The 14052-nt window shown below is 41.8% G+C and overlaps 1 protein-coding gene across 4 annotated transcripts in view; it reads right to left on the reverse strand.

Moving 5' to 3' along the window:
* The window catches only part of PRKN (parkin RBR E3 ubiquitin protein ligase), a 1115215-nt gene that overhangs the window by 81506 nt on the left and 1019657 nt on the right, over window positions 1-14052 (reverse strand). The gene's annotated exons all lie outside the window — the stretch shown is intronic.

Below are 14052 nucleotides of genomic sequence, written 5' to 3' on the forward strand. Positions count from 1 at the left end.
AGTGCTGAATTCTAGGTCTTACAGGAGTGCTGCGTTCTAGGTCTTATAGGAGTGCTGAGTTCTACGTTCTACAGAAGTGCTGAGTTCCAGGACTAGGGTTTGGGCACGGATGGGCAGTGTGAGAGCTTGGTAGAACAGCCCACTTGTTCATTTAACAAATATTCACTGAGAGTCTTCTATATGTAGGCTCTCTTCTGCACCTCTTGCCCTTAGTGCTCAGGAATTCAAGAGTTCTCCATTCGGACCAACCTAGGTTACTGGAGTTCTTCAGTGGGGTGTGGGGATAAAGCCCTAGCTATGACTAAACTATTCCATTACTTTCATTGCACATATATCTCCCTTAGACACTGCACAAGGAAGATGGGCAACTGCACCACTACGCGAGTTAAATATCCCAGGAGCTTTTCTAGAAAAAAAAATATTAACACCAACTCATTGCATCCCCACTGAGCACAAAACTAATAATTTCTACCAAAAATGTCAAAGGAATTAACAATGTTACTAATTTAATAGGATGTACCTCTTCAAATTGCCTTTTAATGACACTGTATTCTTAAATGGTACATGGATTCCATACAGATAATTCAAAATTCATTTTTATATCTATGTGTAGTGCCCAGAACAATGATGTTACATGATTGCTAAATGTGTGTGTCTATGTATGTACGTATGTATGTATGTATGTGTGTATACGGATGGATGGATGGAAGGATAGATCGAGAGATGAATTAACAAATGATTTGTGATCTGAGGGCTGAAGATGTATTATATAAAGCTCCCAAAAGGGCAGAAAACACAATCAAGGGTTATAAAAATCTACTGTGAGTTACAAAATTGTTTCTAGAGGAGAGATTCTGAAAACACAGATATTGGAAATCACCAATTCTATACGTGCTTTATCATACTATTATAACCTGCATGATCAGGTTTTAACAACCACATACAAACTTTTTTTTAAAAGGCAGTCATCTTTTATCCTTCCTTTGTAGCTATTTGCAAAGTGGATGATAATAATCGAAAGACCCGCACAAACTGTGATTTGGTATTTCAAAGGTTGCGGGCTATTATGTGATACAAACTGAACTATCTTGCAGGAAACTATTACCTTCTGAATTACTTGGGATGCTTAAAGCTCTGGAGAGAAAAAAAGAATACCACTGTCTGTTATCAGAACACTTAGAAGGAGAGAAAAAGATATATGGCTTTTCATACATTCAAATTTCCTTTGCTAAATAGGGCAGCCACTTTAAGGAAAGCTTTGGGGACAGAACATAAATAAATCTCAGTGCTACTGCTTATCTATCTAAAGAAGGTCCGTGTGTCTTATACCACTTACAGATTTTAAAAACGTGTTGTCATTCTTTAATCATGGTCATTATTGGAGAATGTGATTGAAATTTTAATTATTAAGTAGAGAGAACTGTAAAGCACTTTCATTAGGCATCTGGAGTACCTGGAGTGACAGGCCATCAGCACGGCTGCCGTGAACCTGGAATCCTGTTATCACGGCGCTGCAACCCCCACTGAGGGGGGGACAGCCATCTGTCTACCTCCTACTGGGTGCCTGTCTCCTAAAATGTCTGCACACTGTGTACTGCAGGGCCAGCGTTTACACCAAATGCTTGGAAATGTGAAAATATCAATTATTTCCTTCCTATATTTAAATGAAGTAGGATTACCGGTGACTTAATAGCAACGGAGTATTTCCCAGCCACAAGAACATTTCAACCGTTAGGCACAAAGGTTATGCCTCAAATATGTTTGCTTTCTCTTTCTATGGGACAACGGGCACTAAATTGATGAGCTTCATGCTCATGGTGACAACTTCACGTCTGCTGAGCTCTGCACTGTGTGTAGTGCCGTGGAGTGTGGTAGGCAAGCTTGTCAAAGCAGAAAGAATGTCAGAAAATCACAAAGTTGGGGGGAAGTGAGGAGCATGTGGTTACCATGACTCACTAATACTTTGCTTTAAACCTTATAATCACCAAAAGCCATTTATTTTGGTGTCTTTTAAAGCTATAGTAAATATCAATACGCGGATAGCCTCGAATCCCTTAATCCCATCTGATGGGGGACAGGAATGAACAAAGAATCACCACCTCTGCCACCAGTGGAGATCTTAAAGCAAGGCTGAATTTTCTACGGCTGGCAAGATCAGATCGTGTCACCTGCAGTCCATACCCTGCTTGAGGCTCCTTTCTGATGTGGTGACTGCCGCCTTGCCCAGGCGACTTGTACCCCAAGTTAATTACATGGGAACCCCAATCAAACTCTAGTAGGTGTGTTGTGGGGTTCTCTCCCTGCCGGTGTGCAACAGGAAATGTCTTTTCGCTTAATCATGAGAACGTTCTCAGAAACGCACTTGAGGTGACGATTAATTCCAGCATACAGTGGGAATTAAGTGATTTACTTGGTTTTAGTTTTCTTTGAAAGTCTAAGCTGTACACTTGTTGGAATAAATCAGGGGTCTGTCTACAAATTCCTTGACCCATTTACAGAACAGCCTGGAACTTCTGGCCTGCAGGGCACTGGGGACTTCCTGGTTCCCAGACTGAGATCTGCCCTGGCTTGTCTGATCTGGAACTTCCTTACAAACAAGATATTTTTTCCTGATTTTCTCACTTCTATCTAGAACTTTCTATTTATAGGTAGATTTCTTCAGGGTTCTAGGAAAGTGGCTAATGTGGTACTTTTGCTACAATTATAATGCTTACGTTTAGTTTTATCTTTGCCTGTTTTTCCTCCCCAGCTGAACAACGGCTTTCAATGACACACTCCCTCAGGGGACATTTCAGGTCCAGACTTGGCTCAGCAGAAATAATTACATGGAAAGCAAGTTTCTTGGTGCTGTTACATCACTGTTCAGGTAGGATAATGGCTGTTGACATTTTGTGAAGGACACATCTCCAAAGCATACGTCCATCTTTCCTCCCTCCACCACACATCCATGCAGTCGCTCTACTTTTATTGTGTGCCCATGGGGTACAGGAAAGGCCAGCTTCTCCTCGCACGGGTATGGCTTCTAAGGAAGTCCACAGTTAGGCCTTCTCCCCTGGACACGTAGCGTTTATTCACGGTTCTCGCTGTCAAGACTCAGTGTTTCAATTAGGAGTCACTTTTTCTCATCAGTACTCAGTGACTATTAACTCAGTAAACATCCCACTTTGACCAGGTTTCCCAGGGACAGAACTGAAGGTCAAACTTATCCTTTGAGCTGGACACAGAGCTTTGCTAACCAGTGGCTCAGAAGATGGAGCAGCATACGCACAGGTCTAGGGGTCTGAAAGAACAAAGTGAGTTCCAGAACTGGGAATGGTTCAACGTGAGTTAAGTACAAGGTGCTGGTGGAGATGAGAGGAACGGTGGAGGAAGAGGAGGCAGAAGAGGAAGCCAGAGGGTAGGGAGCCCAGAAAACACACTAGACCACACTCAAGAGCTTAGACTTTCAGCCTGGATCACTGAACGGGGTGTGTTGTGGTCATATTTATATGGCAGTGATAGAAATGGGTTCGTAGGGAGGTGCCCTGCTGGCAGGAAGAGGTACAGTGGTCTCCCCTTGTCTGTGGGGGATACATCCACAACACCCAGTGGATGCCTGAAACTACAGATTGTTCCAAACCCTATATATGTTATCACTTTTCCTAGACATACATAACTCTGATGAAGTTTAATTTGTATGTTAGGCAATTTCACAGATAGATGATTTAAGATCATCTTAGCAACTCATCTTAGCAACTCAGCATATGATTTCTTTCTTTCCTTATTAAGCTGAGAACTTTTACCTTTTCACGTAAAGGAAGCTTCGTGTTGGCATGTCCAATTTGCCAGCATCACTGCTCTTGTGCTTTGGGGTCATTAGTAAGTAAAATAAGTATGACTTGAACACAAACACTGTGATACCACGACAGTCGATCTGAAAACTGTGACGGCCACTAGGTGACCAATGGGTGGGTCTGGTATACAGCTGGATGCACTGGACAAAGGGGCGATTCACGTCCTGGGTGGAATGGAATGGGATGGCAAGAGATTTCATCATGCTCCTCAGAGTGGTGTGCAATTTAAAGCTTACTCATTGTTTGTTTCTGAAAATTTCCATTTAATATTTTTGGATGGTGTTTTACTGCATTTAACTGGAACCGCAGAAAGCAAAACTGCAGATACGGGGCAACTATTGTAACTATTGTAGGCTGTTACAGAAGTTGAGACAAAGGATAGGGAACCCTGAGCTAACAGGAAATAGATGGATGTAAGAAACATTTACTAGCTGGAATCAATCAGCAATCAGACACACCCATGGACGATCACACTTGCTGCTCATTACAAAGACTGAGATAAGAGGAGGCAGAGTAGGTTTGCATGTGGGTGATGGAAGAAGTGGAAAATGAGTTCAAACACTGATATTTTGCTTTTTGTGTGCTTATGAGAATTCCAAGTGGAGATACCCAGGAGGCAATTTGAATTATCATCCTGGGGCTCAAGATGTGGTCTCACGAGAAAGGGTACATCAACTATGGCAGGAATCAGAACCACAGAAATAAATGGGATGGCCCAAAGTAAGACTTGGTTTGAGAAGAATGAAGGACCAAGGATGATGATGTCCTTGAAAACACCAACAGTTAAAGGGTATGTGGTGTAGACTGTGAAGATGTGATCGAAATGGGTCTGGAAACGCAGATGACGAGGTACCACAGAAGCTGGTGGAGGATGTAGCTTCAAACATGGCAGAGGCTGCAATGAAGTGGGTGTGCACAAAGGAAGGTCCTAAACATACATGACTTGTCTTATTTTCTCCATCTTCACATAATATTTGTGTCTATAGATTGTCTCCCAATATAATCAAAATCTAGTCTATCAAGAGAGATCAGATCAAAAGTGAGCCTGAAATCATTTATATTTAACAATGTGACCGATCTAGCATTCTTTTAATTCTAATCACAATGCCTAGCAGAGACCACACTTCCAGCTATATCTGGTTCATAAGGTGACATTTTTCTGTTGAAATACCAACAGGGTGGCGTAATTTTAGGGCCTGATTTGGCATTCTGTTATTATAGTGCATGCTCTTTTATTACCTAGAAGCTAATGACTATCTAAATTAGTTATGCGGCCCAAAGCAAAGATAAGGCAGTTAGTATGTTTGACCAGTGATCCAAGTGTGTCTTTCTGGAAAGATATCCTTTCAAGTAAAATGACACCATGATATTCTAGCGGCAGTATAGCTTCCCTTATTAAAAGGGCTACTTTGAATATCTCCCCAGAGTCATCACAGAAAAAAGAATCAAAATTTAGTATGTTGTTAACAGAGGTTGATTTGCTGAAAAATAAGCTGAATTAGCTGAGACTTGCTGTTGGAACTTTCTGTAGCTGGCACAGAAAGAATACACTTTGATTCTCCAGAGAATGACAGCAATAAAATCATAGAATGTGTTTTGAATTCCAAAGTTAGTGTTCTTGAAATAATCAATGAGTTTTGTTCAAAACTGGCTTAAAACCTCGTGTACACTAAGACCACAGCCTGAGGCTGATAATACGTTCTGTTTCCTCAGAATTCTTTTACTCAATCTGTTTGCTTGTTAGGTAGAGCACTTACTATAAAGAAGTTGATATAGAGATGTTAGATGCCCAGTGTAGAGGAGATGACAATAGACTAGAAATACCAGGAAAGGTAGGGAGATAAGTACTTATATAAATACTTCATAAAGAAAAAAGTGCCTAATGAGAATTATGGGTAACTGAGCACTAAAGATTTCCAAGGTCAGACTGAGCACTCTGACTGGATGGTCAGTGAAATGCTATCAGAGAAGCTGGTGTATTGTACTCAGCAGGATTCCTGAGGCATCCAGCTTCAGAGCAGTCTCTGGAAGGTGACAGTCAGGTCAGTGCCACCATCAGCTGGTGCCTCTCCTGACTTCTCATCTAGTACCAGAGATGCCCAACCTTTCTCAGCTTTCAGACCTATTATTCTTTGGTTCTACCAGGATTATCCTTCCTGACCGCACTCCAGCCTAATCTGCTGTAGAATCGTGTGTTCTTGAGGTATCTGAGTCCAGGCAGACATAGAAACCTAAAATTGACCATGGAACCCTGCCTGTCATTGCTCTTGGACAGACTATACTAAATACTGGTAAAACTTTCTGAAGACACCAATTACCAAGTTCCGAAGGACCTTTGGATCCACCTGCGGTGTACCTACTAGATGCTTTTCCTGACCATTCTGATATTCAGATATGGAATATGCCAATGTCTCAGTCCCCAGGGACTGAACTTTGTAGTTGAAGGCCAAATGTTTGTGATGTTGTAAAGAGCTCTTTTAACCATCGTCTCGAGCACGTGGAATACATAAGAAGTGACAGCAACAGAGACAATGGCTTTAGATGATCAGTCCTCATTCATATCATCAAGCTGCTGGAATGGCATGCACTTCAGGCTGTGGGGCTCAGAGCTCCACTGATCATGTTCATGGGAGAGGTTGCTTGGTGGTGCTACGCATCACGATGGATGACACATTTTCTGGCTTGTGTCTCCTGGGAAGGAGGCCTTCTTAATATCAGGGTTTTCTCTTTTGTTATCATCTCTCAGCATTTTCAGTTTCCGTGCTAGTCAGATGAATTCTCAGCTTTTGTCTGTCTGAAAATGTCATTTTGGGAGGCTTTTATTTTGAGGAATATATTTTTTGGCTAGATATAGAATTTTAGAATGGCAAATTTTTCTTTCAATACTTTAAAGTATTCATTCCATTGTTTCCTGGCTTCCATTGTTTTTGATGGAGAAGTCAGCCCTCACTCTCATCATTGTTCCCTGTATGAAATGTGTCTTTTTCTCCTCTGGCAGATCTTAAAATTACCTCTTATCTTGGGTTTCCAGCATTTTGACTATGATTTGTGTATGTATGGGTTTTTTTTTTTTTTTTTTTTCATGGATCCTGCTTGGGATTCACTGTGTGTTTTAGATGTGTGGTTTGATGTTTTCATCTGTATGGGAAGACTTTCCAACACTACGTCATCAAATATTTCTTCTACCCCATTCTCCCTTTTGTTCCCTACATGGATTCCAATTATACATATGTTGGACTGTTTGATGTTCTCCCACAGATCTCGGAAGCTCTGTTTTTTTTTTTTTTTTTTTTTTCCACTTTGTTTCTGTTTGAATAGTTTCTGTTGACCTCTATTCAAGATCACTGATACTTTTCTTTGCTATTCAGTCTTCTGTTAACTTACTGAAACACTTAGTTGATCCCGATCACATATATATATATTTTTATTTCTAGCATTTCCAACTGGTTCTTCTCCATAGTTTCCACCTCCTTGCTTAAACTTATTATTTAAACAGTTTCCATTAGTTAAAATATACGTTTTGGAGTATTTATCAGAGTTATTTTAAAATCTATGCCTAATAATCCTCATTCCCGTGGTTGGTTCTATTCCATCAATTAGTTCTTCTCTTGACCATGGATCCCATTTCCTTGCTTCTTTGCATGGTGCATATAGTTTTTTAAATGGTATTTATGCTAGCTGTTGTGTGTAGAAGAACAGTAGAGCCCAAATGAAACGTTTACTCCCAGGACAGGGCATGCCCCTTCTCCTTTCCAACTGTTTGTGTGGGCAGTGGAGCCATCACCTCTAACTGAGATGGAGCTGGGCTTTGTTGCAGTGTTAGCTCGATTCAGGTCACAGCTCATTTCAAATGCACTGAGGGCGCTTTGGATCTGAGTGTGGTGAGATTTCAGAAATTGCTTTATTCTTTATAGCCTAGACTCCAGCTTTTTTAATGACAGGAGACCTCTTCCTGCTTGAAATCTGGGTTCCAGACTTTCTGGTCACCATGTAGAATTCCCTTGGCTCTCCATGCTGGGCCCGGCTTTCTGGACCATGGAAGATCTGTATCCATCTTGCTACTTGGTCCAGCCTCCGAAGGCTGCCGCAGTGCTCTCAGTGAAGACCCGGGCTACACACAGGTATCTGTCTCAGCTCTCCTGCTCGGTCCTGGCCTTTGGAAACTGTTGCCTTGCACTCAGTGAAGGCCTGGTGTGGCTGGTGGGGACGTCTCTCAGTTCTTCTGTTTGGTTCCCACTCTTTGGCAAACCCACCCACGATGGGTTCAGACTCATTCTCTGGCTGGGGCATCTTCAGATTCTACTTTGTCTCTTCAGAACACTTGTGTCTATTAAATATCCTTTAAAATTTCCACTGGTTTCTCCTTCCTCTGTGGCAGATGTCTCCTTTCCCACTGCCCTACCAGTCTTTTCTCTTCTAAGCAGGGCTTGTCACTTTTAGCAATTTTGTTCAGTTAGTTTTCATTTCAATTTCAGATCTACGATGGGTTTAAAAAGTCCTTGAGAATGTATATCCTGTTTGACTTGTTCTTTTTGTTATGGTGGGAATTTAGACAATATTATCAAGCATTTTCCTTTAGTTTACTAGTTCCCATTTTTGCATTCATCTACTCTGATCTGTTTAGTCAGAAGCTTAAACAATTCTGCTTATCCATCTAAGCCAGAAGCTGTGTAGATTAGGATTCCAAAGTACAGTTTGCACATTAAAAAATTAAAAGATAAGTTAATATATCACTGAGACGGGTTCTCCTTTTCTGGTGAGGAACACGTTCAAAGTAAAATGAGGCCTAACCTTAAAGCAATATGCAGCCATATTGCTATAGCTGACGTCTACACATAATACAGAGAAAGACAAAGCCACCAAGGACAGGCTTTCTGACAAGAGGTCCACAGCTTTATTTTAAAGCTATCAGTACAGCACAAAACATGTCAGGGTCCTCTCAGTGAGAATGTGGTTCTCAGTCTTATATATAAGCTGCTTCCTTTCTGTGATGCTCAAGCATAGTTACATAATGCTGGATTTTTGTTCTTCTGTTTCTGGTGGCAAGAGCACTTTTTTTTTTAGGGTACAGGGATGGAATCTAGTCAAGAGACCTAGATCTGGGGCTCCTGTCTGGGTTGGAGACCTCATGTACAGGCTGGGCTTCTCTCTACGATGTAGTTCTACTTGCTTGTCCCTGGTTTCATTCCCCCCCTCAGTGCTGCCTCTGGAGTAAGAAGCCTCGCTCATTACTGCTCATCTCTGTCGTGCTGCGAGGAAACCATTTGTGTTGATCTATAGTTATCTTTTTAGATGCACTGGGAAAACTGCATTTTGAGTGAGACTTCCACCATCTATGTTCTTTAATCTTAACTATCATTCACTTGTTCATTCATCAATAACTACTACTAAGGGCAGGCTACGTGCCTGGCACCGTGCTACGCATTTGATATGATCTACAGAATGTAGACGCAGTTCCAGTCCACAGGGAGCATATACATGATTAACTTCAGATGAGCTTAGCTCTGTGTACATTTACCAAGTTCTCCTATGTGCTGGGCATATGGCACAATGAGTAGTCAGACAGGCTTCATTCTGTGAGCTTACAGTCCAACGCGGAACGTAATTTCAGCACAACGCTGTAAAGTGCAGGTGACTGTGGATGGCAGACTGAGAGGTACTGAACTAACCTGGGGGTGTAGGGAAGGCTTCCTGGCTGTGACAATGCTTGAGATGAGTCCTGAAGGGAGGGTGTGCAGGAGCCAGTCAGGAGGGCCCGAGACGGCTCACGTCTGCACAATCAATATCCACACTCCTCTCCTTCTTCATTAACGGAAGGTCAGTTATGTGCCCAGCTAAGCACTGCTTTACCAGCCTGACTTGCATTAGGGCTGGTCAAGGAGCATAGCAGAAGGTTTTGGTGGGTCTTTCCGGAAGCTAAGTGCTCAGAGATGGTTTAGAAAGGGTCTGGGTCCCTGGTGACCATGGAGGTCCCATACTGTCCTGTGATTTTGTTCTTCTAGTCTTTGCTATGAGAAGGAATAAATGTCTATTCTTTTTAATTCCCCTACCGTCCACTTTCCCCTTCCCCCCAGCTTAACCTATTCATAAACCTAAAGCTGATGTACTATGTTAAGTGAGATGAGAAAAGAGAGAAGGTGGCAGGTCTGGGAGGGGCAGTCTATAAAGAGAGTTCCAGATTAGCCAAGGCACGGAGCCATGGCAAGCACATGGGTGCCCCTTGAGTGTAATGTGGAAGCTGCAGCGTGGTGTGAGATAAGGCTGGAGCGGTGGGCAGAAGGGCCTCGCACGCCATGCTAAGGAATGTGGGCTTTGCTGTGTAGACTGGTGGCGGTGGTGTGCAGATCAGTTTTCATCTAAGAAGCTCAATCCAGGAGGAGTAGAGAGGATGGATTTAGGAGGAGCTAGGTATTCCTAAAATAGATTGCCACATAGAAATAAAAAGCACAAACCTATACAAATACATGCAACCATGTGGCTGAATATCCCAGGCATCATGGTAAGTGAAAAAAGCCAGACTGAAGAGAATATATACTATATGACTTTTTTTTTTAAACAAGTGCAAACACAGGCAAAATGAATTGATGGTGACAGAAATCCGAATAGTGGTTACATAGGACTGGGAAGACACACGAAGGAGCCTTCTGGGAGGCTGTCAGTGATCGATTCATTAGATATAATATGCATGGTTCATAGTAGATTTATGTTCTTGTGGGAAGGCAGGGATAGATCAGGGCACTGTCACTCAACAGCCATCTGAGTTCAACAGTTCCCCATTTTATGCACTTGCAAGTGTTATACATCAGTATGCCTGTACCCTACCTGATAACACCCATAGGAGTTAATGGGACTATTACTAGAATAAATAGTAATATTTACCCCCCTCCCCCAAAGAAGAATCAAGGGGAGAATTTTCCAGCTGGAAAGTTAAAAATAAAATAATTGTAGTTCCATCCAAAAAGGTCAACTGAGACAGAGAGTAACTTCTGAGTGGGAACCCAGGGACCTGGACTGACTCAGGGAGCTGCGCAGAACGGGACTGAAAGGACTCCAGGGGTTAGAGCTGAGGACTATGGAGCCAACACAGGGAACAGCAAGAGCTGGCTCCAAACAATGCCAAGCCATGGAAACAAGCAAATGTCCTTTGACGGATGGCTGGATAAAGAAGATGGGCTATATATACACAACGGAATACTACTTAGCCTTAAAGAAAAGATGAAATACTGCCATTTGTGACAACGTGGATGCATCTTGAGAGTATCTGGCTAAGTGAAATAAGTCAGACAGAAAAGGACAAGAATTGTATGATTTCACTCGTGTGGGGTATAAAACAAAAAGCAACAAACAAAACAAACAAACTCATAGGTCCAACAGAAGGATGGTTACGAGAGGGGAAAGGGGTCGGGGGAGGACAAAGAGGTTAAATGAGGTCAAATACATGGTGATAGAAGGAGACTAGACTTTGGTGCCGAGTACACAATGGAGTATACAGATGTTATGTTATAGAGTTGTACACCTGAATTTATGTAATGTGATTAACCAGCGTCACCCCAATACATTTAATTAAAAGACAAAAACAGAGTTGGGACTCCACATATGCTTTGTTTAAGTAACTCAGTTAAAGCATTATGAGTTATATGTTTCCCTCTCTTGCTGTAATTGACTATGGCTGCCGCCAGAGGAGACAGGCTAGATGAGTATTGTCGTCCAGGAGACTCTGGGGAGACTGATGGGGTCCAGAGTCAGGAAGAGGCTTTGTTGCTAAGAATGAATAAAATGAAACTTCCAGGCCCATCAAAGCAAGGAGTTTTCACACTGTGCACACCCACTCGTCCCTCCCTCTGGTCTGCAGACACTAAACCCTGAACAAAAACACTGAATGCTTCTCCACTGTTGAACCATCAACCATAATGAACACAGAGTTTCCTTTAAATATCAAGGGTACCTCAATTCATGACAGTTATATTCCTAAAGTATATTTTAAAATAATTAGAACATTTTAAATATTATATTAATATTATAAATAACTAGAGACAAAAATAATTAGAGGTGATTATTTAAAAACTCCTTAAAGCGTCCTTATATTAAAAACAAAAAAAATCTTTGGGCAACCTAAATAACCACCCTCCGATTTAGCTTTCGGTCTCCAACTTCCTTTTTTATTCTGTGTGTTCCTGACTGTAGTGCAGTTGTGTTTGTTGTAACCAGATGAGTCCTTCGTCTAATTCCACTTTATACCCATTCCTCATTCACTGACAAGTGTTTACGAATATTTTTAGGAAATTAAGATTAAAAATACATCTATATTTTACTGAAATCTGCCCAACGTCATATATGATTCTTTCGTTATTCATCTTTCAGGAAGCCCAAAGTTTAAATGACGGGTCACCACTGTCAAAGTTATCAACCCACTTTCCTCCTAGCCACGGCCTGTGGATTACTTGGCTACTTACGAAAAATGCAGCCCATCAGGAAGCCCCAGGCTCGAGGTGCCATGTAGGTTCCTCTCAACAGGGCTGACAGAGGACACTCAGGCACAGTGTTTACTCATTTGTTTAAAGTTGTCTGTGTCGTTACAGTTTAAGGCCCTTGCTCTCACTGGCAATCTAAACGTCACTCTCGCATAGCTTGGTCCTTTCCACGTGACACACCACATACTAATTTTGTTAACCGGTAGAGCTTGACTACAACCAAAGCTACTTCCTTTTACATTAAGACCTAGTGGTATACAAATGGTAACGCGTCATCAACCAAGAAAAATTGCCTGTGTTTTTCTAATGATTCCTCAACAAAATGCTACCGCATAATCAAATGTGACATAGCGTGGTAGACAGAATAACGGCCCCCTCCAAATATGTCCACGTCCTTATGCCTAGAACTTGTGCATATGGTACCTTATGTGGCAAAGGGACTCCACAGACGTGAGTAGGTTAAGGATCTTGACATGCAGAGACGACCCTTGAGTATCCCTTGAGACTATGCTCCAGGTACCAGGAACCCCAGATTTTCCTGCCCAAATGGCCCTGGGCACAATCTCAGGGTTTGCACAGGCAGCTTCCCCATCCATCTTCCTGGGGGTTGATTGTGCCACCCACACAGCCCGAGGGAGGCCAAGGAGCTGCCGTGTGTGGGGGATGTGGATGGACCTTGGATTCGTAGGCTGGGTGTCCACTGGTGTGTGTGCCAGGGTCCTTCTAGACACAGCAGAGCTGGACAAGACATGGGAACTGGGTTGGGGAATGGGCCGATTCTCTCAATTCCGCAAAGTTCAGGTAAAGAATTCTGAGGGGTCGGAGAATTCTTTTTTTTTTTTTTAATTTATTTTTTAAATTTATTGGGGTGACAATTGTTAGAGAATTCTAAATTAGAACCTCGCATACCAGGCCCTTATGAAGCTGTATCCCTCAAGGTAAAGAGGACAGGATGTATTTTATGTAACAGTTTTCTGGCTTGATTTATAAGTTTTAAATATTCAGATGCGGGTTATGTGGACCTGAATTAGTTCTCTCAGCCCAGGCCCCACAAACATTAGGGCTGGACCTAACTGGTCCCTCTGATCAGAGGGAGAGGCAGGGAAGCCCAGGGGATGGAGAAACAGAGTGAAAGAAACAGAAATATCTTTTAAAAATTGTCCAGAAAGAAACATAGACAAACATGAGTAGAGTTTACAATTTCTGGGTTTTCATTATTGGGGGATTTTGTTTTCTTTTATTCACAGATATACATATATACTCGTATAAAAGCAATTTTATAAATAGGAAATATGTGTTTATGAATTCAAAGCGACTCGTATTCAAGTAAGTGCTGAGTATAATGTTAGCACTAGGCTAGACATTGCAAAGGTGCAAAAACCCAACAAACCCAATCAAAAAGTATAATTAGTAAGTTCAATACTTCCTCTGAGTTTCTAAAGAAAAGTTGCTGGTTCTGACACATCTGTAGAAAATCAGAATGTAAAGAATGTACTTGTATTTAGTAATTTTCCCCTCTAAGGTCTTATTTGTGAGGTCACCAGTTACAATTATAATTGGGATATGTTTTAAAAGAGAACCCAGCTCAGGTATAGAACCCCAACACTTAAAATGCTTTTCCCTGAAGAAATCTAAATATTTATGCTTCTGATTCATGTTAAAAAATTTTTCTGAAAGCATAAGATGTTATTGAGGGTTCCCCGCTGTTGACGATAGTGATTAAAAAGGCCATTAAAAATAGCTCCCAG

The sequence above is a fragment of the Rhinolophus sinicus genome, linkage group LG05 (assembly GCF_036562045.2).
Source record: "Rhinolophus sinicus isolate RSC01 linkage group LG05, ASM3656204v1, whole genome shotgun sequence".
Classification (NCBI taxonomy): Eukaryota; Metazoa; Chordata; class Mammalia; order Chiroptera; family Rhinolophidae; genus Rhinolophus; species Rhinolophus sinicus.